Genomic DNA, 11,631 nt, shown 5'->3' on the forward strand with positions numbered 1-11,631 from the left:
GAGCTCCATCATCACTTTGGGCAAGTTCACCTCTATCAGCCTCAGTGCTCCCATCTGTAAAATGGAGAACCATTCCCTATCTTACAGAGTTACTGAGAAGAGTGAATTATGCCATCTAGCTAATGTGCCTCAGCACACTGACACATTGCTCACAGATTTGAGCAATTTCTATATAAAATTTTTTAAATAATTTTTATTGTGCTTAAATGAAAGTTTACAAATCAATTCAGTCTCTCACATATAAACTTATATACACCTTACTACATACTCCCAATTACTCTCCCCCTAATGAGACAGCCCTCTATATCAAATTTTATAAGTGAAAGAGACTATGTTTCATTTAGGACTGCACTTGTGCCAGGTCTACTTAAGTAACCCTGCTATAGTCATTTCACCCTCTTGCAGTCCAAATTTGTTCAGAAATTCAAATGTCATATGCCCTCTTTCCCTATCGCCACCACGTTGTGTGGAGGCGGAGGCCTGGGTGTGTTCAGGATTCAGCTCCACCAATAACCCACCGCCATGGCTGAGGAAGGCACTGCTGCTAGAGGTGTAATGGGCGTTAACACTGCTTTACAAGAGGTGCTGAAGACCATCCGTGTCCATGATGGCCTAGCATGGGAAATCTGTAAAGCTGCCAAAGCCTTAGATAAGCATCAAGCCCATCTTTGTGCGCTTGCATCCAGCTGTGACGAACTTATGTATGTCAGAGAGGGGGAAACCCCATGAGGTGGCTGGTTGCAGCTGTGTGGTTGTTAAGGGCTATGCCAAAGCACCTCAGGCCATCGGGCCAAGGATGTCATTGAGGAGTATTTCAAAAGCAAGAAATGAAGAAATAAAAAACTTGGCTCTCAAAAAAAAAAAAATGCCGTATGTTGTCAGACTGCTTTTCTCCCATTATAGTAGGTAAAAGACAAATGAAATGAAGTAAATCATGGTTTTAGTTTCATGGATATTAACACACACCATATACACACATAAAGAAAGAAAGAAAAAGGGGAGAGGAGGCATACAAAAATGACTCAGGATATTTTCAAACATTCAGCTCTAGGTCACTAAAATGCTTCCAAAACCTAGCACATTCTAGGGAGCCTAGTCTCAGGAGTCTTTTTGACATGCTGATAAAGGCCTGCTTACCTACTAGCTATATGACCTCAAGAAAATTACTCTTCTAAGACTTCACTTTTCTTATCAGTAATACGCAGCTCCACGGGTTGATATAGGGTTTAATTAAATAATGTTTGTAATATTTTTAGTACAACGCCTGGCTCATGGTAAACCAAAACCAAACCCACTGCTGTTAGTTCAATTTCAACTCAAGACAACCCCGCGTGTTATAGAGCAAAATAGTTCCGCAGGGTTTTCTTAGCTGTAATCTTTATGGAAGGAGTCTGTCAGTGGCACAAATGGCTAACTGCTCGACTACTAGCTGAAAGGCTGTAGGTTTGAACCCCTCCCTCCAAACCCCCAGAGGTATCTCAGAAGACAGACCTGGAGATGTGCTTCTGAAAGGTTACAGCCTTGAAAACTCTACGGAGCAGTTCCACTCTGCTCACGCGTGCTCACCATGAGTCAGAATCAACCCAAGGACAACTAACAACAACATCAATCTTTACTGAAGCAGATTGCCAGGGCTTTCTTCCTCAGTATGGCTGGGTGGGTTCAAGCCAACAACCTTTAGTGAGTAGTCAAGCACAAACCATTTGGGCCACCTAGGGACCTGTGGCTCATGGTAAACACTCAATAAATGGTAGAAGCTGTTCTGGTTATTTTTCTGCCAAACAAAACCACATGCTTAGGAGAATGCATAAGTTAGAGGAAAGCTCTTCAACTGGACAGACAGAGCCAGGCAGGTCTCAAAGACCCGTGACCATGGCCTAGTCTCAAAAGGACAATATGAAAAAAAATTACTCTGTCCTGAGGCCAGAGAACTCCTGGCCTTGTCAGTTCCTGATCAGTTCTACTTCTCCTTTTCCCACAAAAACTCTCCAGTGATAACAGTTTCTTGGTAACAGGCAACGTGCCAGACGTGAGTCATAGGTCATCCACTCTGTTTTAGCCTGAATTCTCCAAGATCTCTACCCACAAGCAGATCAGAATCTCCCAGGGCCTCCTGCTCTGATCACTTATGGTTCCCCTTGCTCTCCAAGGCCATATGGAACCCACAAGCTTAGAAATCCATATGGAACAGAACACAATTCCCCCAACTATCTCTTCTCCACCTCTAAGCCTTGTCCAAGAGGGTTCTGGTGCTATCTCAAACTCACATATGCATCCTACACCTTGCTGGCTCCCTCTCATCGTGCAGCTCTCAGCTCAATGCTACATTATCAGAGGCACCTTCCCAGATTACCCCTAACCAATGTAGCACTGTTGTGCCCTCAACCACACCTCCTAGTTAATTCACTCTGTCTTCCATTATAATTCTGTATACGCTAGGAATACATTTAGCTTCAAGTAAAAATGGCTTATATTAAGAGGTTTATGAAAAAGAAAAAAAAAAGAAATGAACCTCCCCATATACAGCCAAGTAAGGTATAGAACTAAACTCTGAACCCCCCTTTGTTTGACTCCAAATCTCATGCTCTTAACCAATACCAATCCCTAAAGGTTTTTTGGGGATTTGGTATTTATTTACCAAATATAAGGATCTACTCCTATCTAATTAGTAGTTCCTAGTAGATTTTTGCACATAAAACCAAAAAACTAACAAACAAACCCATTGCTGTCAAGTGATTCCGACTCATACCAACCCTATAGGATAGAGCAGAGCTGTCCCATAGGGTTTCCAAAGAGCACCTGGTGAATTCAAACTGCTGACCTTTTGATTAGCAGCCATAGCTCTTAACCACTATGCCACCAGGGTTTCCTTTTGCACATAGCTATTAATAAATACCCCCAAATAAATCATTCAGATAATGTCAAAATAAATAAATGAATTAATGAATGAACAAATAAATAAAGGTTTATGCTTCTTCTATAGAAAGACTAGAACGGCTGCTGGTATAGTCTTAGCTGTTTAAAAGACATCAGGAACTCCAGCTCTTTCCGCTCTGCCAGGCTTAGCATATTGTACTAATGCTTGTTATCTTACAACAAATTGATTGAGCAATAGAGAAGGCAAGTGAGCCCTGGTGGCAGCAACAGATAAGCACTGAGCTGCTAACTGAAAGGTTGGTGGTTCTGATCCACCTAACTGCTCCACAGGAGAAAAATGTGGCAATGTGCTTCCACAGAGGTTACAGCCAAGAAAACCCCATGGGGCAGTTCTACTCTGTCACATGGGGTCGCTCTAAGTCAGAATCAACTCGACCGCACATAACAAACAACATATAAGGGTCAGTGAATGAGAGGAAAACCCTCAGCGAGATGGGTTGGCACAGTGGCTACAACAATGGGCTCAAGAATAACAACGATCATGAGGATGGCGCAGGTTCAGGCTATGTCTCATTTTGTTGTACATACAGTCACTATGAGTCAGAGCCGACTCGAGTCAGAGCCGACTCGATGGCACCTAACACAACATACACACACACACCCATATATATAGGTTGCTGCCGTATCAGATATCTCATGTACATTCAAGGCAGGAAGATGAGAGGAAGGTGTGTCTATACCAGCCATGTCTGTTCCATTTTCTCAGGAAAGGAAAATCCTGAGAAAGGGTGGCTATCAAAAACCAGAACTGAGTCATCACATGGCCTCCTCTAGCCACAACAAAGGCGGGGAAATCACAGTATAAACGGTAATCGCTGGCTGAGACCAGACACGATCTATCACCTAAGGCTGGGCAGGATGTAGTCCCATGTAGTTAAAGTTCCCCTAGCAGGAGCCTTGGTGGCACAGTGGTTAAAGTGCTCAGCTGCCAACTGAAGGTCGTTGGTTCAAACCCACCAGCTGCCCCATAGGAGGAAGATATGGCAGTCTGCTTCCAAAAAGATTATAGTCTTGGAAATCCTATGGGGCACCTCTACTCTGCCCTATAGGGTTGCTATGAATCGGAATCAACTTGCTGGCGGTGTGGGTTTTGGTTTTGATTTTTAGGAACAAAAAAGGGGGAATGGACAAGGGTAGAAAAATAAGTGCTGATCACATTTTTTTCCATAATACTTGTTACTTTCTGAAATTAATTTATGCAAAATAAATAAATGTTTATTGCTTATCTCCCTTCAACAGCATGGAAGCTCCATGACTAGTTACATATATATGCCTCAGAGCCTGTATTTTTTTTTTTTTTTAAATGGTCATCAACTCTTACACAGTAGGCAGGCATTGCAGGTGCTGGAATATAGTGAAGATAGTCTAGGTTATTTTACAGTAGCAAAGTAACCCCAAAACCTCAGTAAGTTGGCTCATTTCGGGCTCCTTCTTTATGTCCATTGCATACTGGTATGTGGAGGTGGGAGGGCAGTTGGTTAAGTTTGCTCCACGTGGACATGGAGAAACCCTATGCTATTGGAGGTTCCACTCTCTCAATATGTGGCTTCAAGGTTTACTGTAGGATTAGAAGAGAAAGCTCGAATGTCTCAATGGCACTAAATGCTTCAGTCTAGCAGTGACATGCTATTCCCACACCCAGACCACTGGCCAGAATTAGTCAATGATTCTGTGTGATCAAAGAGACGGAGAAACGTGGGAGTGCGTGTAAGTACTGGTAGTAAAAGTCTCTGCCTCACCCTTCAGCCAAAGATTACACAGGCCCATCAAACAAAACAAGACTAAATGGGCACACCAGCCCAGAGGCAGGGACAAGAAGGCAGGAGGGCAAGGAAAGCTAGTAATAGGAAACCCAAAGTTAAGAAGGGGGGGTTGACATGTCAAAAGGTTGGTAACCAATGTCACAAAACAATATGTGTACTAATTGTTTAATGAGAAACTAGTTTGTTCTATAAACCTTCATCTAAAATACAATTTTAAAAATCAGGAAAAAAAAATGTCTCTGCCTCATTCCCCATGGGCTGCTAAAAGATCTTACAATTAGTTATGCCCATTTTAGAATTTGGGCCCATTAAGGAAGTTTCTTGGAACAAACTCAAGATTCAGGATACTGAGCGAAGCAATTATTTCATCTTATAAGGTAGTATTTTTACCACTTTTAAAAAAGGAAACTCAATCCTTTCCCTCAATATTTGTAGAGAACTACTTATGCTCTGCTCCAAATGCTTGCTTATTATTATTATCTTTAATCTACTTTATCTAATACAAGAAGTACTACCATATTGTTAACCGAATTTTACAAAGGGAAAATCTGAGGAACAGAAAAGTGCTGGGGGACAATTCTCCACAGGACTCAAGTCCTGCAAAGAGAGGCACTGTCTTAGTCATCTAGTGCTGCTATAACAGAAATACCACAAGTGGATGGCTTTAACACAGAGAGGTTTATTTGCTCACAGTAAAGTGCGCGAAAAGTCCAAACTCGGGGCGTCAGCTCAAGGGGAAGGCTTTCTCTTTCTGTTGGCCTTCTCATCAATCTTCCCCTGGACGAGGAGCTTCTCTGCACAGGGACCTAGGGCCCAAAGGACGCACTCTGCTCCCCATCACTGCTTTCTTGGTGATATGAGGTCCCCAACTGTCTGCTTGCTTTGCTTTCCTTTTTATCTCTTGAGAAATAAAAGGTGGTGCAGGCCACACCCCAGGGAAACTCCCTTTATGTTGGGGATCAGGAATGTGTCCTGGGTAAAGGTGGCCCAATCCCAGCCTAATCCTCTTTAACATAAAATTACAATCATAAAATGGAGGACAACCACACAATCCTGGAAATCACGGCCCAGCCAAACTGATCCACACATTTTTGGGGGGACATAATTCAATCCGTGACAGACACCAAGTACCTCCGTTGCAGGACTGTTTTTCAGGATGTTTGTATAGCAAATAGCCTTGGAAGATAGAGGTGGTTAGCATCTGCCTCCAAAGCAATGTTGCTCTTGTTAGTTGTCACAAAGTGGATTCTGACTCATGGCAACCCCATGTGTGCGGGGTAGAACTGCTGCATAGGGTTTTCAAGGCTGTGACCTTTCTGAAGCAGATCACTAGGCCTGTCTTCTGAGGTGCCTCTGGGTGGATCTGAACAAACTTTCAGCTAGTAGTACTTGACCATTTGTACTACCTAGGGGTCTTCCACGGCAATAAACCAAAAACCAAACTCATTACCATTGAGTCAATTCCAACTCAGCGACCCTGCAGGACAGAGTAGAACTGGCCCTTAGGGTTTCCAAGGCTGTAAATCTTCACAGAAAAAGACCGCCACATCTTTCTCCTGAGGAGTGGCTGGTGGGTTTGAACCGCGGACATTTTGATTAGCAGTGAGGCTTAAGCACTGCACTGCCAGGGCTCCTTTTTCCGGAGCAATAGGGCAGGCATATTTACTAGACAGCACAATCAAGACAATGTCTCCCTCCTGAGAAAAAGGCAGGCATGCTCACTGACCATTATAAAAGATTAGGACTCCTCACCCATAACACAAACCACTGAGCTTGACAACCTGGCCCTCTTTACATCACGCTTTGGGACCTGGAGCTTGGGGAACCAGGATAAGAAAATATTGTTACTCTGGCTATAGCTATTGCTATGAGTCATAAAGTTATTCCTCTTCGACCCAAGAGCCTCATGTTTTCTGACAGCAATCATCAAGCGGTGGGGGTTAACTTGTTAGATTGCAAATAAGATAAAATCTCAAGCAAGATGCCTCATAGTTCTTGGCAAAAAGTAATTTGTGCAAGGTCTAACAGCCAGTGGGTATGGCATAGCCAAGATTCAAAACCAGGCTCATATCCACATCCAAAAAAAAAAAATGCTTTAGAACTCTCTGCCACACTGCAGTGGTTCTCAAAGGCCTGCCCCAGAACCACCAACATCACCGGCAAACTTGGTGGAAATGAAAAACCTCGGACTCTGCTCCAGACCTACTGAATGTGAACCTCTGGGGTAAGCCCACATCTGTATTTTCATAAATCTGCAGGAGATTCTGATGCAGAGTGCAAGTTGGGAGCCACTGCTATGCCTGCACTGTGTCTGTACAGTTGAAAGAAACATTGCCTGGTTTATATAAGGGATATGCTCCCAAAATCTATAAACTGAGCTTTTATAAATTGAATAAGAGTTTTAAAGCACTAAGGGAGCCAGGTCATAAGGCCCTGCATTGAATTTCTAGGAAAGTAAGGATCTTTATCTAGTACAAATGAACACCACGTGTCTACTTAATAGGTCTAACATTTTCCTTTCGCAGCACAAACACATGTCCAGAATACTAAATAAAAATACTTGCCTTTTTTATTCTCATAACACTCAGAATGAATTACTTAGCCAAAGAGAAGCACTATTTATATTTTAGAGTCAAGCTGTAATTCTTGAAAAACAGGAAGCCACATATCAACATAGCCAACACAGTTTACGTACCACAGTAGAAAGGGCACCAGGCTTTGAGTCACAAGTCAAGTCACTTAACTTCAACTCAATTTCCTGATTTTAAAATGGAAAATGATCTCCAACTTGAGAGTTGCAATTAGGCTTCAGTGACATGTCAAGTTAATGCAGTTGGTAAGCAGTGAGGGGCTATGTGAACGTAAGCTTCACCTGCACAGGCATTTTCTTGATCACAGCGTTGTCACAGTTTCCCCGATCCTGGGATGTAGAAGACACTCAGTACTTACATGTAGACTGAATGCAAGGTGTTATATTAATGATGAAATTGATTCCTACAGGCTCCACTTGTCACAATAATCTGTCTTTAAATAGGAAAAAGTCACTCTAACAAGAAATCCTTAGTCATGTTTCAAATGGGCCAGATAATTTAAGAAAATCAGCTGATTTTCTTCCTCTAGAGAATACTACTGAAGAAGTTTTGTCCTAAGGCATAAGACAGAAACTCCTATTAGCAACCCTGATGGCCATAGAGCCTAACGGTGTCAAGTCCACAACAATTTGTGTTGCACATATAAACAATGAATCAGAAATAAAGGATGTGTACCTAAAAACAACCACATATTTTACATACAATTTCACACAGTGGGAAAACTTTAAAAAATGCATTACAGGGTTTATGTGATCTATTTTAATAAAATCTGAGATTCAATTCGGGAAAGTTTAAATAAACTCCTACTGCATATGAGAGAGAGAGACAGACACTGCTAGAAAGCCAGTGCCAATTAAAAATCATTTGGGAAGAGAAACCATTGTTAAATTTATAATGAGGAATATATAATTTATTTATAAAACTTTGTATCTTTATGTTAAATGCAGTTCCTTAATTTGTACTCTCTAACATACTTTCTCTGCTGAAAAATTAGTTAATAGTCTAAATTTCTTGAGATGGAGGACTTTTGAGCTTTTAGCTTCAACAGACATACCTAAAATAGCAAATGAATAAAAGTTCAAGGACAGCTTTCAATATAGGGGGTTAATAGTAAGGAAAAAAGTCACAGCTATGTCTCTATACCTTAAAAGAGACATCTACAGAAGATACTGTCCCTGGTACACGTCTTATACTCATTCAAATACTTACATATAAGTTAGCTCTACCTGTTAAAAAACTGAAAGCATAAAACCATCTCCAGATTTTGGATTTTAACATTCAACTAACTTCATAGAGGATTATGCAAATATGTTCAATGAAAAAGCACAAATTAGAGAGCTGAACATGGGGCTCCTTCCATTTGGTTTAAAAAAATATATACTGAAAACAAGTTTGCCTTTTCTAAGTTTAATTTTTTCCACCCATCTTTTTAACTCCCAAGGCAATACATAACTTCAGCTGAAGAAAATGCTCACATGGCTACAGTGATTTGTAGATGCAACTCATATATATGTACCTTAATCAAAAAGTACTCTTCCAAAATTAATCTAAAACCCACCTGAGTAAGTATCTTAGTCAATTACAAAGTAACTTTTAGCTCAAGCAACTCTGCAACATTTAGGTAAACCAGATAGGAAACAGGAGAGGCAATCAGTTTTGCTGCAGTCTAACTACTACTCTTACTGCCCCATAGTGAAACAGTGACTTCTGGAGGCAAAAAAGTGCAGGCACGTTCCCCATCATGTAGAAGGCAATGTTTAAAATCACCTGGGCTTTACTCTGGGCATAAATTCCCAATCTCTGGATGATCTTCGTATTCTAATTTAACACACTGTGATTCTTCAAAATTGTATTTTTACTAAGTGGAAAAGTTAAGCAAATGGCAAACACCAAAGACACATTTACAGAAATTCAATTACTACTGTGAATAAGACATTTTCTCTGATACGTAAAACTTCATTTTCTTAACTGCACATGAAAAGTGAAAAATTCACAGCAATATACCTTCAAATCCCATATTCCCAGCCTCATCATTACTGTAAGTCATATTAGGAAAAAGAAAAATAGTTCTCAATATCTAAGCTCATTTTTTCAGTCTTGCATCCCACTCTTGAAATCCTTTATTTGTCTCAAAATGACCAAAGCTGTCCAAGTAGGTTCCCTGGTTCCTTCTCTCCTAAATTAGCTGAATTCAAATTAGTTTTTCTTGTACTAAGTATTACTTATCTACACTTTTGCTTTCTCTCCTAGTTTCCCTTCATTCCCTTGAATTGTTATCCTTTAGTTCGCTCCATTCCTTTTCTGCTTATTTATCTTCAATTACAATACTTTCTGACAAGGCTGGAGACAACACCTTTAAATTAAAGCAGGCGAATCCTCCAGAATTTTAAAATTCTCCTGTGAAATCTGCTTCCAGAATATCCACTCAACTAATCTTTTCCACTAAAGATGAAAGGCAAGCTAAGGAAATGCATTAGACAGAGGAAGTAAACATTGAAACAGGGCCATGCCTAGGTATTCTTAAGCCTCTGAGCAGAACTAGATTCCCAAGTCCAAAGGTTTTTTTCTTTTTCGTGCCTTCCGGACGCCGTCGGGGGCGACACTACTCAAGCCCAGGGGAGGTGTCCCGCCGCCGCCTACCTTCTCTACACTCCGCAGGACTTCACTCTAAAATAATCCTGCACAAAAATCCCCACACCTCTCGGACCGCTCCCTCGCCTGATGTTTCTGTACCTCAATTACTGAGTTCTTCTCACTTTGGCAACTGTCCAGGGAACCCTGGGTCTTCGTCTTAATTTACGGTCTCGCATTGTATTTTATTGTAATTTTTAAATACGTCTGGCTCGTCCTTGGTGGTGACACCCCCAACGTGCACCATCAGGGTTAAAAGACACACACACCAACACCGATTGCAAGGCCCTTCCTTCTCCAGAGACTAGTTCTAAGATTCGGACACACAAGGACTCCCAAAGCCAAGGGTCTTCCTGAGACAATCTGCGTAACAATATGAGGGGCTGGGGAACTCCAGGGAGACGAACCCAGTAGCAAGTATCAAGGCCCTCGAAGGTCTGTCGCAGCTTCATTAATGTAACTACCAGTGAAGAAATACATGATTCCCACAACCCCCTAATTCCTCTCTTCATGCGTCGACACAGGTGTTCGCAACGTCTGAGGGTTCGCATTACCGCAGTCACAAATGATCAGACACCTGAGGGCAAAATATTATCCAGAGAAATTAACTAGGCCCACATTCTGAAGGCGCCGTGTCCCTCTGGCCCAGGAAGAAGTCTCAGAAGGTGCCTCAAACTTTCTTCCTCGCTCTCTCGAGTCTGCGGACCACCGACACACGCCTCCAGCTCAACCACAATCAGATGGGATTGGACCACTAATTCGCTCCACTAGACCGGGGGGAGGAGCTGCGAGGGGTGGTGACAATGGAGCGGGGAGAGGGCCTCGGGGTGCAGTGCAGAAAAGCCCCACTTTCACCCTGAGAAACTTCTGGGACTCTTCTATTACGCAACCCAGAGACCAGGTTCCAACAACTGAACATCTTTCCGCACAGGGAGATGTTCTGATTTGGGGGGGAAGGGAGGCTGGAGGAGGATGAGGCCCCACTCTGTGCTCCCTTGCGTTTTCCTAGACGCTACCTGCCTCGGACTTTCAAGTCGGGGAGGTGGAGCTCTGCGTCTCCTTTGCCGGTTCTCCCCAAAGGTTCCCACCGGAAAAGTGGAAACGCCAGCGGCTTGAGTCAGCGTGCTGGGAAGCCCGCGGCGAGGCGGGGAGAGCTTGGCTTCCGAGAAGTCGGGGGCCGGCGTGGGGGGCCGGGCTGACCCCTGCCCCGGGACGCAGGGCTCCGCTTACCTTCCAGCCCTTCGGTCCTCCACTCCCTGATCTGGCGCCCTCGTCGCCTCCACCCTCTCCAGACCTGTTGCGGTCAGACGGGCGAGGGGAAGGGACACCAGTGCTGTGAGGGCAGAGGACCTAGTTCTCCTGGGCCCGGCAGCGGCTAGCGCGAGGCTCGGCTGCAGAGCCGGGGAGGCGAGAGTGCAGCTCTGGCCGCAACGCGCGCAGGCGGCGGCCGAGTGCGCAGGGGCCGCGCGCGTCCGCTCGCTGCCTCGCTCGCTGCGCCCGCCGCCCAGAACGCCCGACAGGCGAGGCCACGCCCCCCGCTGAGGCCACGCCCCGACCCCGCGTCCCTGCAGCCCAGCCAGTCTCCAAGCCCTCCCCCGGCCCCGCGGTCCCCTGCTCGGCCCGGCCCACGCCCTTTAGCTGGCGCCACCCAGATAGTGAAGAACGTCGCGGTCCTCCCGGGAAACTGATGGGAGGGGGAGCAGCAATTC

At 43.8% G+C, this 11,631-nt stretch overlaps 1 protein-coding gene and 1 pseudogene across 7 annotated transcripts in view; one reads left to right on the forward strand and one right to left on the reverse strand.

The window, feature by feature from the left end:
* The window catches only part of AFF1 (ALF transcription elongation factor 1), a 243,599-nt gene extending 232,244 nt beyond the window's left edge, over nt 1-11,355 (reverse strand). For 4 of the 7 annotated variants that reach the window (XM_023553275.2, XM_023553272.2, XM_023553274.2 and 1 more), the window contains exon 1: nt 11,153-11,355. The gene's annotated coding sequence lies outside the window, so the exon portion shown is untranslated. The remainder of the gene's footprint in view (nt 1-11,152) is intronic. The other 3 variants (XM_010594064.3, XM_010594063.3, XM_010594060.3) reach the window with 1 other exon arrangement.
* LOC135231434 (small ribosomal subunit protein eS12-like) lies at nt 523-8,724 on the forward strand (annotated as a pseudogene).
* Nucleotides 11,356-11,631: the final 276 nt, after the last annotated feature.

Source organism: Loxodonta africana, chromosome 5 (genome assembly GCF_030014295.1).
Source record: "Loxodonta africana isolate mLoxAfr1 chromosome 5, mLoxAfr1.hap2, whole genome shotgun sequence".
NCBI lineage: Eukaryota > Metazoa > Chordata > Mammalia > Proboscidea > Elephantidae > Loxodonta > Loxodonta africana.